Below are 14,706 nucleotides of genomic sequence, written 5' to 3'. Positions count from 1 at the left end.
GCCCTCCACCCTATCACAGACCTTCCCTTTTAGTCATAGAGTCGTAGAGCATAGAAACCAGGCCCTTCGGCCCACCGCATCCATGCTGACCATAATGCCTATCTATACTAATCCTACCTGCCTGCATTAATTCCATATCCCTCTATGCCTTGCTCATTCAAGTACCTGTCCAGATGCCTCCTAAATGTCGCTACTGTTCCTGCCTCCACCACCTCCTCAGGCAGCTCATTCCAGATACCCACTATTCTTTGTGTGAAAAATTTACCCCTTTGATCCCCTTTAAACCTCCTCCCTCTCACCTTAAATCTATGCCCTCTAGTTTTAGTCACCCCTACCATGGGAAACAGTTCTACTTGTTCTACTTCCACCCCACCGCGCCTCCACCTTCCACTTGCTCAAAACCTATTGCTAGGGACCTGCCAAATTCACTGTCAAATTTCACAAATTTTAAGAATCATGAATTTCATGATTTCACATATTTAAATCGTAAATTTCCAAACCTGCGACCTCTACCACCTAGAAGGACAAGGGCAGCAAATGGTTGGGAACACCACCACCTGCAAGTTCCCCTCCAAGCCAGACACCATCCTGACTTGGAACTATATCGCTGTTCCTTCACTGTCACTGGGTCAAAATCCTGGGACTCCCTTCCTAACAGGACTGTGGGTGTCCCTACCACACATGGACTGCAACGGTTCAAGAAGGCAGCTCACCACCACCTTCTGAAGGGGAATTAGGGATGGGCAATAAATGCTGGCCTGGCCAACGACGCCCATGTCCCATGAATGAATTTTTTTAAAATTCACGGTGTCGCAACAAACCATGAAATTGATCTACATAAAACAAAAAAAGACAAGGGAGGTTTCTGGTTTCAAATGGCATTTTTTGTATACTCAAAATCTATTGCAAAAATCTGCCTTTGAACAGGTCACATTCTTAAATCGCTGAGGTCAGTGGTTGAATGTGAGCATGAAGCAACCTACAACTGTCTCTTTCTTCATTCCCTGTCTCTGTGCTGTGAACACATGTCCGTGTTTAGACACAGCTCTTTCTTGGTCCACAGGGTTTGTTGGAATTGTCAGACAGCGCTGTGCTAGCCTTGCAAGGTGGGGGATTCTGCATTCCACAGAGTTCCAAAATGGCAGGACAGGCAAAGTACAATCTGCGTCTTTTGCAATGCTTTTATAAGCAGGAATCTCCAGCCTACAGTTGTCGTCAAAGCCAGGAATCACATCAAACGAGTTTAAATCCATTGCTTGACTCTTTTCCGTAACAGTAATATTGTTTGAGGTTCTTTGACATGCAAGAAAACTCCTGTTGAGCACAGGCATTTAATTCAGTGTTATCAGTGTGTTGTTTGTTTGACTGTGCTTCATCCAAGAACAGTACATCCATTACTTTATTTTAAGCTTTGTAGATTGTGACCTGTCGAGATTCAAACCAAGTGATTAAATCCATCAGTCATATAACATTCTTGTCAACAAACTGAACCTCTTCATTAAGCTGAGCATCATTTAGAAGGGTTACAATGTCTGTTAAAAACCCATGTTTTCTGTATTAGTCTGAGCTCTTCTGAGATGAAGTCTGAATAGTATTTCAGGTGAGCTGTATGATACTGTACTGCCCAAAACCAAGAATTCCAAAGTGTAATTACTGGCTCTGGAGGAAGTGCAATGTTTTGTTCCCCAATTTTAGCTACATTTGCAATGGGTTTGTTGCCTGTATCGAAACTTGTGGTCAGGGCAGTGTTTAGAGATCTTTTTAATGTAGTTGACCAGTTTGTCGACTTTACCAAACTTGCTTTTCCACAGCTCACCAACAAGAGAAATTATTTGAGCATTACATGTAATATGGATAGCATTAGGCATTACACCTTGGAGCACAGATTTGAAAGATTTTGTCATGTAAGTTGCATTGTCATTAATGAAAGCAGACATTTTGTTGAAATCTGCACCATATTTTGAAATGGCTTTGATTATTGCTTAGAAAACTGTTGTGTAATTAACAGCTTCTAAGTGGACGCAGTCTACAAGCACTGTTGTTAGCTTTCCTGTACATCTTCAGCCTTACTAGACATTAAATCAAACAAAACATGCAGCACATAGCTGCCTTGCCCATTGGTGGACTTATCACAAATAATTCCAAAAGATTCACATGCGTTAATCTGAGACTTCATCTCCTCATAATGTGTAGTAAAAACCTTCGGTAAGTAATCCTGTCATGGTTTATTTGTACTTGGTAAGCAACCATCATTTTGCACATTACATTGAATGAATCCACAGCTTTGGGTGATCAAGTTTTTCCAATAGTATGTTGGCACTGGTAAAAGCATCCACAAGTTCCATTGTAACCAAGTGCCGATTTTCTGAGCTTTCTGTCGACTTTTTAAAAAGAGATGAAATTGTTGCTTGTTTTTTTGTGTGTTCGTTTTTCAGCAGTGCAGTGTCGGATGCTGCCTTTCTACTCTGATGGTTTTTGGACTCTACGTGGTGCAGAACCAACAGATGCTGCCCGACTAGCCGAGTATTTCCAGCATTTTCTGTTTTTGTTTCAGATTTCCAGCATTCGAAGTATTTTGCTTTTACACTAATAGGCTCTTAACTTAAAGCAATTTTTAGAGTGCTGTTTCAGTGCAATACTCCCCTATTGATCTATACTCCCCTTTTAACACTAAGAGTGGATTTATTGCAATGTGAACCAGTTATATTAGCCACATGTGGCTGACCCATGCCAAATTCTAAATAGCACTGTATATAGTTTGTGCTGACTACACAGGTGCACATATACACTGTCCAATTGGCTTGTGTGTGAAGTTTTGCTGGGAGTTTGGGAGCAGGCTGAGCCTTTGGTTTAACTAAGAAAGGTCAAGGCCCATGGTGCACGATATCATCAACGCTGAAGAGCAAAAGAAAAAAAAGGGGAAAATCAGAAAGTAGTGATTAGTAATGCTAAGCTTCAGTTTCAGAAGCCTAATGATTGTAGGAGAAAAGACAAAGTGATGTTAGGAGTTCAGTAATTTGAGCTCTGGTGTTACCTACATTACACTCCAAAAATTAGTCTGAATGTGATGCTAGAGCACTCTAAATTGCACAAAGACCAGTTCCATCTGTCCTTTATTTATTGTCGATCATTTGGATTTCTTGGTCAGATATGGAGGGGTTTATCCCCCATCCAAAACAGGCAAGAGCTTCTTTAGTGCAATCTGAAAGGGTGGGTATGTCCTGCAGGACACAAAGTCTAAGGCAGGCCAATGACACCTGGCATTTAGGGTTGCAGGGGACTGACTACTCAGATGGCAATTCATATAAAGGCTACTCAAAGGGAAGATTTTTTTTTTACTATTTCTGGGCTGCTTTTGCTTATTTATTTCTTAAGCTGTTTTCCCATTGGCATTTAGTGTCTCATGAATTTTTGTACCATTTGTTCATAATCATTACTTTGTTGTCACCAACACCATTATTGGTGTCAATCAATATCCCAATGAAAATCCTACAAGTTGTCATCTTCGGAAGAAGAGTAGGGTCTACAGAAGGCGTGTGAGAAGCACTCTGTACTTTCCTTCCAACACTAACATACTTGTATTTACAGAGATCAGATAAGTTATCTTAAAAACAAAAAAACTTCAAATGCTGAAAATTTGAAACAAAAACGAAGAATTCTGGAAATACTCAGCCAATCAGGCAATATCTTGGTGAGAACAAACAAGTTGACATTTCAGGTGTGGGCCCTTCATCAGAATGACCATGGTATTCTGTTGATGAAAATCAGCTTCAACAAGTTAGACTAAAAGACCATACAATAAGCCTTCGACAAAATGGAAGTGTACAGAGGAGGTTCAGCATTGCAGCTGGTATATTTGGAGCCAAGGAGGATCGACAGAGGAAAGTTCAGAGCAGCACTGGTCATAGTAGTAAATAGAGAAAATCAAGAGGTTAGAACAGAGAGGAAGGTAGAAGCTTTAGGTGAGACAAGGATTACCTACCAGACAACAATCATTTTCTTGTTAAGAGGCTCCAGATAGGGAAGCTAGATAGAAAGTTAAACTCTTCAAGGGGGAAAAATTGTTTGAACTATGTTACGAAGATTTCCATTTTTTGTATTAAAACTTGGGATTCTATATTTTTAAAAACTGAAAAGGATTTCAGTGAACATTGAGATATCTGGAGATAGCTAAACCTTAGGGCTGCTTTTGGAAGGAAGGCAGGGTCAACGAGAGGTTCCTGGTTTTGACCAGTAAACAAATATTGGAAACCAGATAATTTCAAGGAAACCAGCAGGGGGTTTGACCTCAGAGCTACCCTTTATGTGACAAGAGATAATTTATGATTTGGCATGTGACTTGTTTCTGGAAGGTTTTGGTTTAATTTTTGAACTGTTTAAAAGCCAGTGGGTTTGGACTAAAGCAGGTAATTGGAATTTAATTTTGACCTGCCTGGAGATCAGAAGAAGAACCAGAAAAAATATTACCTCTCTGTAAAGAATCCCTGCTGTTGAAAAGCAAAATCTTGTATGAAGTGGTACTGTTGCCTCCTGTATTTTCAAAGAAACCCTTAATTTGCAGAATTTTGCATCTTTAAGAAGGGGACTTTTGCATCGAATGTGAGAACTGACACTTGTTGCTACACCCCTGATGGAAGACCTATATGAAGCCTTCTACTATTGAAGTTCTTTGAACACCTACCCATCACAGACTTTATAAAACACTGGTTAGGCCACAGCTGGAGTACTGTGTACAGTTTTGGGCACCACATTATAGGAAGGATGTGATTGCACTGGAGAGGATGCAGAGGAGATTCACCAGGATGTTGCCTCGGCTGGAGCATTTCAGCTATGAAGAGAGACTGGATAGGCTAGGGTTGTTTTCCTTAGAGCAGAGAAGGCTGAGGGGAGACCTGATAGAGGTATTCAAAAATTATGAGGGGCATTGATAGGTTAGATAGGAAGTAACCTTTTCCCTTAGCGGAGGTGTCAATAACCAGGGGGCATAGATTTAAGGTAAGGGGCAGGAGGTTCAGAGGGGATTTGAGGAAAAAAAATTTCATCCAGAGGGTGGTTGGAATCTGGAATGCACTGCCTGAAGAGGTGGTAGAGGCAGAAACCCTCACAACATTTAAGAAGTATTTAGATGAGCACTTGAAACGCCATAGCATACAAGGCTACGGGCCAAGTGCTGGAAAATGGGATTAGAATAGTTAGGTGCTTGATGGCCGGCATGGACACAATGGGCCGAAGGGCCTGTTTCTGTGCTTTATAACTCTATGACTCTATGACTGTTCATCAACTTCGCCTGGAAAGATTTCAAGTAGCATTCGACTTTGGGACACCTCACCAGCCAAAGAACCTCCTTCCCGTTCATGGGAGTCTAAGTTTTTTTATTCCTATGAAACAGCTGTAAACCAAAATCCCTTTTGTTCCCAGTTAACCGGTTTTTGGATGTATGTGCTTGTGTGTGAGGGCTAGGAAAAAATAAGGAGCTTTAATATCTCAATTCATATATAGATTTACTTCGTTATTGGTTAAGACTTGGCTTTATAATAAGTGGTAAATTTTGTTGTTGATTAAAGAAACCTGGTTGGTGTGTTTTATTCTGGGGACAAATAGAGTATCTAATTGGCTGTTTCGGTAAGTGAAAATTTATTGATATGCTGTGAGCTGTTGAGAAGAGGGACTGAAGTAACAGTGCACTCCTTCTGCCTTGGTCGTAACAACTAAGAGAGGAAATCTCATGTGTAGTTTTAGAAATGGAAGAAATGTGAAGGTTCCATTTAGATTGGAGTAGATAGCAAGGCAAAGAATGTCAATAGATAAGGAAAAACCCTGGCTGGAATTTAAAGCCCCCAGCAGCAGGCAGGTGGCAAATGGCCCGCCCACCCTTAGGCCAATTGCGGCCCTTAAGTGGCCAATTAACTGCCACTTAAGGGCCTCTTCCTGCCACCTCTATTATTTTACCAGCGGCAGATGGGCACTTTGGCACCTGAGGAGACTGCCTAGTAATACATCAAGGCCTCCTGTGGGCTGGTGGGGAGGCGGTTGCCCTCCTGATCTGGCACTCTGTGCCCCATGGAGGACCCCCCCCCCCCCCCACCCAGTAACATGGGCCACCCCTGCTAGAACAACCCCCTCAGCCCTACACCCTGATTCCTCTCCCTCCCCACCTCACCAGGGCCTAGCTGATTGTCCCCGGTGAGGCCCGACCACCACTTACCTTTTTGGAGGCAAACGTCCATGGTCCTCCTCTCGCTGGGTGCAGTCCCAGCAGTGGCCACCACTCCAGGTGGTGCAGCTGGGACTGAAGAGCTGCAGGCCCATTGATTGGATGGCAGCTCTTGGAGGTGGGACTTCCTGCCTCAGAGGCAGAGTCCCCATATAAAGCCAATGTGGGACCTGAGCTACGCAAAATAGCAGCGTGGCTCCCCAGCTTTCCAGCCAGCGAGCAGGACCACCACCTCACTGTTAAATGCCAGCCTATGAATACAGTGAATAAACGTACAAGATGATAGCTGTTGCTCAGACTTAATAGACACATGGTTGATGTGGTTTATATGGACTTCTTCCAAAAGTCATTTGATAAAGTGCAACCTAATAGGTTTGCCAACAAAGTTGAAGTCCATGGAATGAAAAGAACAGTGGCAGCACGGATATGATGTTGACAGGGTGACAGGAAACAGAGAACAGTGGTTAACACTTGTTTTTTGGATTAGTGGAAGGTATATAGTGGGGTTCCCTCGGGGTCAGTACTCAGACCTCTCCTTTTCTTGAAATATATTGATAACTTAGGCATAGAGGGCACAATTTCAAAATTCGCAGATGACACAAAACTTGAAATTGTGAACTGTGAGGAGGATAGTGATAAATTTCAAGAGGACATAGACAGGCTGGTGGAATGGGCAGACACGTGGCAGATGAAATTTGTTGCAGAGAAGTGTGAAGTGATATATTTTGGTAGGAAGAATAAGGAGGCAATATAAAGGGAACTATTCTAAAGGGGGTGCAGGAACAAAGAGACCTGGGGTATACGTGCGCAAATCGTTGTAGGTGGCAGGGCAGATTGAGAAAGTGGTTAAAAAGGCATATGGGTTCCTGAACAATTGCATATCATATGAGGCTTTCAGTGCTACACACAGTGAGTGAAGGAATACTTGCTGGTGAAGCCTGAGAGTACAAAGAGCACTGTGCAATCTCCCAGGCATTAAAGGTAAGCTTTTGACGTTCTTTAACAAAATGAAGGGAAGTGTTTGTAAGTGACAGACATGCTGAGTGCATTGTGTTCTTGATTGGTATAGCTGCCAACCCTTGTCCGACATAGTGAGATCATTATGGCACTCAGTTGCCAGGTGTGGGTTCATCAGTTTGACACTGATTGACCTGCCCATTTCTTCTCCTGTCTTCCTTCCCTGAAACAGAGGTAGAACGTGAGTCCAGGACTGCAATACTGTATGGATACATTCAGGGAGAGAAGGGATTAAATACTTGCAAGAGAGGTAAATTTTCCAGTACTGTGATTCAGTTATCTAAATTTAAACACATTTCAACTTAAAGATTTAGGTCTCTGTAACAGCTGAAGGCAAACAAGATGGGGAGCAGAACAGCCTAAAATCTGTGAGATGCAAAATAAGAGATTATAAACAAGTACTGAAAATCTCCTCGGCGTTTTCCCAATAGTTTGCCATAACTTCAGGGGAAGCTCCAGAGAAACACTGTTTATACACTGTATCCAGGATTTCTGCCAAAGTTATGGTGGCCAATTGGGAGAGCCCCGGTAGAAATTCCTGGCATATATGTTTGACAAAAAACTAAGCAGAGATGTGAAAAATTAAATGTTTAAACACTTTAATGGCCAAGTTCATTTTTTGGTTGTGGAAACTAAGGGCTGAATTTTTAGGCCCCAACAGGGTGAGCACTGAGGCGGGCGGACGTGGGGTTTCGTGCAAGTGGCGGATAGCCAATTAAGGCCTATTGTCAGAGGCTAACAAGAATTTTCCAGCAGCCTTCAGGCTCCCCGAGGCATCAAGAACTAGGCCAGTTGCCTAGAGGTGGCCTCCGTGAAGCAAACCAGGGTGGGAGGGACGAGCACTCCAGACAGGCTTTGAGGCCCTCCCTGCCTGCTTAGCCTCAGCTGTAGCCACAGGCCGTTGTGTGGAGGGGTTTCCCCTCCATGATGGTGGCCCGGCTGCTAAGGGCATTTTTTTACTTTAAAGTTGGATAGCGGGCACCTCCATCTTGGGGTGCCCTCTCTCTCACTCACCTGAAAAAGTAATAGCCTGCTGCTTCTTCAGTGCTGGAGAGTCTCATTCTGGCAGCTGTCCTTAATTGGACAACGAGGCTGCCCTCTGGTCATTAATTGGCCAATTCAGGAGAATTCACTGCTGGGTAACTGTTCCCTACACAGGGTGGGTTTCTCACCCCCATTTGACCTGACATCTGGGTCCCGAAGCTCATGGGCAAAATTCTGCCTTCAGTGAAAAAAGTCAAGATAGTGGCCCAGGCAGGCACAGACAGTTCAGAAAGCTGCTGAAAAATCACTGGCCAGTGTGCACTCAATTTACTTAGGCAAATCCCATATTAAATCTAGGCAAAGGAAGGTAAAATAGAAATAGTCAACACAAAATGTGTGACAACAATGTGACAATGGGAATTCAAGAGATGCGAACAGGAAGTGCGTAGAGATGTAAATTTAAAAAAAAACAGCTACTGCATTTGTCTAATGCTAGATTCAGATGAAATTAATTGAACAAGGCTTTTGTTCCTTTGCATTCAGGAAAATTTCAGCTGTGGTAAGAGTGAGAGTTATTGCCGTATTTTAAGAGCTTGCCGCCGATCTCGGTGGCGAGCTCAAAACACCAAAGAGCCACCACAATCTCCTGCGCAGCGGCTCATTTAAATGGGCAGGGTCGCCCACCCCCACCTCCAGTCGCATGGAGGGGGCAGGCTGTCCGTCGCCGGCAAGCTGTCCGTCGCCGGCAATGGCTTCAGCTGCCTGTGTGCAGGCACTGCCGCAATATTTAAAGGGCAGTCAGCCCTACCGACACATTAAAATTTTTAATGAAGTAAACCCCCCCCCCCCCATAACAATTACAGTATCTATTTGCCCTTTCCCCCCACAAAACACTTACCTTTTACATCTGACCTTCCCCGCAAACTGCAGAGTTTAAAGGTCAACCCTTCCCACCATTCCCCCACCCCATAGTGAAAATCCTACCACCTCCCCCATCCCCACCAGTGTGGCGCTGTGTTTTCCCAGACAGAGATTTGAAGGTGCGGGAGCGCCGGCCACCACGCTGAAGATCACGGCGTGCCCTCAAGATCACAGGTAAGTCTATTTAAATGTAATCATTTTCTTGATTTAATTATTTTAGTTGAGGTCCTGTTATGCAGCAGCGGGGGTGCTTCCACGGAGCCTCGCTGCTGCCGGGTGGATTGGGCTGGGCCCTCACGGTATTGATGGTCCATGGCGGGCCACATCAGGAGATATCTTCATCCTTAATCAATTTTCCTTAACATTCCTTCTGAACTAACTGACAGCAAGATTACAACATCCAATATGTTGATAGGGTTAGATGAAATATGATGGAAGAGCAGGGGACTGCAACCTTTTGTACCTGAAGAGCCTCTTTTAAAAAAAGGTCACGTTTGTTGACAACGCAGCTACTAAATGCCGCACTACCCAAATGCACGAAGCTTGCACGTGCGCTGGCAACGTTGGCAAGACACACTCTGAAAATAAAGACTCTACAAATGTGTAGAATTACGACAATTTTTCAACTACTGATTCTTGTGATATATTAAAAAAAATTCGAATAGCACATTCAGAATAATTTATCATCTCAGCTATATTAGAAACAGTAATAGTCGCAACCATAAAAACCTGTTCTTTGAATCAAAGGCATTATCTATAACCAAGGTGTAGCTGTGCCACTCGAACAGTTTTATTTAGAGAACGATGTTTTTTGCTAAAATAATCATTTGAAACTATAAAGTGTAGCATAATGATGAGCCTTTTATCCCCACAGTAAAAGCATGGCTCTTACTTTACTTGACTTAATTATTTTTAGGCTTTTTTCATGTTAATCCGATCCAACTGGAAAAGGTTGGGAGCTGCAAATGAGATGTTAAAGAGCTGCAAGCAGCTCCTGAGCCACAGGGTGCATACCCTGGTATAGAGCCTAAACACTGGCATAGATACATTTGGCCAAATGGCCTATTCCTGTGTTGTAAATGCTAGGTAATACTATGCAATTGCTTATCACAGCAATTCTGGGAGAGCACATCACTAGAATTCAGAACAGATTATTGTGTCCAGTACTCCAATGAAGAAGAAGACACTCAAAAAAAATCCCCCAAATACTTTCAAATATTATTATTGTTAAAAACTCGGTTGTATGCTGGAAGCTAAGTGCACAGCTTGGGAGTAATAGTGTATGAAAAATTCACAAATGATGACATCATGTCCATTAACTCATGAGGACACCTCCTATGCTGTGGGTATCTTCTATGATCTCAACAGAATGTGAGAACTTCAAAACATAAATGAAACTCTGCTGCAATCTGATCAATTGATTGTTAAGCCATTTTGTTCCAATATTTAAGTGACAATATTAATTAACTTGTTTTGTCAATGTTTTGTAAATGATGTCAGCATAAAATGTTTTTATCATCTTTTTCTACCTCAGTATACAAAACAAATATTAATGTGTGAGACAGAACATTTTTTCCAAATGAGAAACATTTGATTCCAAAGGTACAATTGCTAGGCTATGTTAACCGCTAACATTTTCAATTTTAATAAAGAAGTTCAAGCACAGAGCTCAATGACTGCAACAGGATTCCTTACCTTTTTGTCTTTCCAGGATTAAAAATATTGATAATTCTGTACTAGAATGACATCATTAACTTCATACCATGAATTATTACATTGCTGAAATTTGTTTGAAATAATTCAGAATATTACATTTTCTACACTGCTGATTTTTGCAGAATGCTAGCCAGTTATAGAACCAAAATTGGGTGGGTTCTGTAATGAGCAGTTAATCTGCTCCACCAGTTACCACTATTTTGAAAGAAAAAACAAATGAGTTTAATCTTGAAAGCTCTAATTACCACCCTACCGTTATTGTTATGAGTTATAATATTTACAATTTCTTACAGCTGTAAGAGAGAAAAAGAGAGACAAAAAAGAGATACATTTCCAGGATCAAATTTATTATTTGCACAGATCCCTTGGAAAGTAATAAACCAATGCTGCTACATATATTCACCCCTTTCCCCAACTGATGCAACTCATGCTGTTCCCTTTCCCTTAGCTAAACCTCCCATTCAATCCAAACTTCACCCTCCACAATGATGCTAAATCAAGAGTCCTCCTCCTTCTCCTCCACCACTGCTGACAAACCATTGAAGCCCCATTGCAAAATTGTCAAGCTCCAGGACCCCCAATCCAATTCTACCAAACCCCAGCACCATCCCTCAAACTACCAAAGAGTAGCTCTGTCCCCATATGCAATTAAGCCCCATTCCCTCCCCAGTGCTGCTAAGATTTTTTTATTCTTTCATGGGATGTAGGCGTCGCATTTGTTGCCCATCTCTAATTGCTAATCTACTTGAGAAGGTGGTGGTGAGCTGCCTTCTTGAACAACTGCAGTTCATTTGGTGTGGGTACACCCACAGTGCTGTTCGGGCAGGAGTTCCAGTATTTTGACCCAGCGACAGTTAAGGAACAGTGATATAGTTCCAAGTCAGGATGGTGTGTGGCTTGGAGGGATACTTGCAGGTGGTGATGTTCCCACACATCTGCTGTCCTTGTCCCTCTAGGCGGAAGAGATCATGGGTTTGGAAGGTGCTGTCGAAGGAGCCTTGATGAGTTGTTGTTGCAGTGCATCTTGTATATGGTACACACTGCTGCCATTGTGTGTCAGTGGTGGAGGGAGTGAATGTTTAAGGTGGTGGATGGGGTGCTGATCAAGCAGGCTGCTTTGTCCTGGATGGTGTCAAGCTTCCTGAGTGTTGTTGGAGTCGTACCCATCCAGGCAAGTGGAGAGTATTCCATCACACTCCTGACTTGTGCCTTGTAGATAGTGGACAGGCTTTGGGGAGTCAGGAGGTGAGTTACTCGCCGCAGAATTCCCAGCCTCTGACCGGTGGCCTGTTCTTGTAGCCACAGTATTTATGTGGCTGCTCCAGTTCAGTTTCTGGTCAATGGTGACCCCCGGGATGTTGATAGTGGAGGAATCAACGTCGAATGTCAAGGGGAGATGGTTAGATTCTCTCTTATTGCAGATCGCCATTGCCTGGCACTTGGTGAAGTATGAGCTATTGGCCTCATGCTGCTGTATCTTGCATCCATGTTGCTGTATTTTCTCAGCTTTAAAAGTGGTAAGGAACAACAATTAAATACTTAGGGAAAAGTATATATATTATAATAAATAAAGGCCATTCATTCACAATTTTCATAAAATTATCAGAGTTGTGAAACTCAAACCCAAAGCATCATAAAAGAGTCCCAGAACATATTTAAAATAAAATGGAACTTGACTTCTTGCTGGATTTTCCTCCATAATCGGGTGGCTAAAATTACGAGAGAGTAGGGAAGTAAGGCTTATCACTGCCTCCCTGCTCTATCACAGCCCCTGATGGCTTCCCTTTCCCCAGCTACTACATGCAAATGCCCACAGGGAGATGGACCCCAGGACTGCCTGGAGAAAGATAGCAGTAGATGGGAGGTAGCAGCTGTACTGGTTCTAAAGTCTTCTGATGGAGGGAGAAAGCCTACTGTAGGCCTTGTGTCCTTCCAATTTAGCCCTCAGTATTAGCTATGTAAGCCTCGGCAAAGGTCTGTTAATCATAAAGGCTCTTCAGGCCCTCTAAGATGCCATGCCATTTGTTTTGGTGCTGTACTGGTGGTCGTGCCACATCACCACCTCATTCACATTGTTTCTTTTGGCTGGAGGAATCCTGCTCGAAGCTCATTTGTGCATCCTAAATGACTACTTAATCTGGAAAATGGGCTTAGACCAGAGTAGAGCTGGAAAAACTGATGGAAGTTCTGCACCTCACGCCATCCCAAACAGCCAATTCAGCCACTGTAAATCAGGGGTCTTGATGTTTATTACCTACATGGCATAAAAAGCCCTACTGTATAAAACAGCACGTACTCTGACTTACAGTGAGCAACACCACTGGTCATCATAAAAATTTTAACGCAGGGATCAAGGCCACAACTCAGCCTGGACCATGAAATGGCCACACTTCCACTGGACCTGCTGTCACTCAGCATGTCACTCGGCCTGCCATTCTTCCACCAGAGTGGGGGACAAGGAAACTCTCAGCCTGAGAATCCCCTCCCTGGTCACGTTCCTGCTGATAATATGGCTAGAAACTCTGCCTCAAATGAGGCCCCATGGAAAATGTCTGAGAAGACCTGGGGCTAAATTTTTGGGACCCCCCCACCACCCCCCCCCCCCCCCCACCGAAGACAGAAATGGAGGTTGGTGGGTCCCGAAATGACAGGCACAGGGTAGCTTGTCAACTTCAAGGCGCGATCCCGGCATCGGCAATAATTGCCAGGGTGGGGGGAATGGCAGGACAGGAATCCTGCTCTCCTCCCAATTGAGAGTCATTAAGAACTTGTTGAAGAGGGAGAGTGGAATATTTAATGGGACACGTGTTTCAGAAGCTGTCAGTTTCTGAACAGCTGAGGGGAGGTACACAGTGGGGAGCCAGCTCCATACAAGAGTCAGCAGGGCAAAGAGTGACTAGGCACTTGGTAAGGGGGTGCCTTTGGCACTACACAGTTGGCAAGAGCAGAGGTTTTGAATGGGGTTGGCACTTCCTTGGCATTGTGGGGGCAGAAGAGCAGGGGACAAGGCTACCAAGGACAGTTGGGCAGCCACCTGCCCAGAATGAAGGCTCCAGCTGGCAATGTGGGCACGACTGTCAGATTTTGAGCTCAGTGGTGATGAGGGTCAACACCCTCCGCAGGAAGGGCAGAACCCGGGCATGAGGGGGGCTCAGGAGAGCAAAGACAGACAGGAAGGCAATGAAGGCCAAACCCTCAATACAGGATCGACCACCGAAGACAGAGCTACCTGGAGATGGCGAGAACCAGTAACATAGGAGTATACGACTCTCTAGGCAGATGGTCACAGACTTCTGTGCCCTCATCACCGAGAGCTTGCAGCTCACAGCACTTGTCGCCACGCCCTGCCAATGGCTGTCAAAGTCGTTGTAGCCCTGAACATCTTTGCTTCTGCCTCCTTCCAAGGATCAGCTGCAGAGCTTAGTGGTATCTCAAAAACAGCTGGATAGCACTGCATCTCGCAGGTCACTGATTCCCTATTTGCCAGAACTGGACAGTACACTAATTTAATGACAGACACAGCCTCACATGAACAGAGGGCATTAGGTTTTGCTTCCATCGCTGGATTCGATTGCACCCATGTGGCCATCAAGGCACTCAGTGAAATTCATCAACAGGAAGGGCTTCCACTCCCTCAACAGCCAACTGGACTGCGACCACAACAAGAGCTTTCTCCACAAACAGGAAATGCTGGAAATACTCAGCAGGTCTGGCAGCCATCTGTGGAGAGAGAAGCAGAGTTAATGTTTCAGGTCAGTGACCCTTCATCAGAACTGGCAGATTTAAGAGCTTCCTCCATATGTACACTCGCTTTCCTGGCAGCTGCCATCACTCCTTCATCATCCACCAGTCCC

This window comes from Heterodontus francisci, chromosome 6, assembly GCF_036365525.1.
Source record: "Heterodontus francisci isolate sHetFra1 chromosome 6, sHetFra1.hap1, whole genome shotgun sequence".
Classification (NCBI taxonomy): domain Eukaryota; kingdom Metazoa; phylum Chordata; class Chondrichthyes; order Heterodontiformes; family Heterodontidae; genus Heterodontus; species Heterodontus francisci.
Note: the sequence above shows the minus strand (reverse complement) of the source record.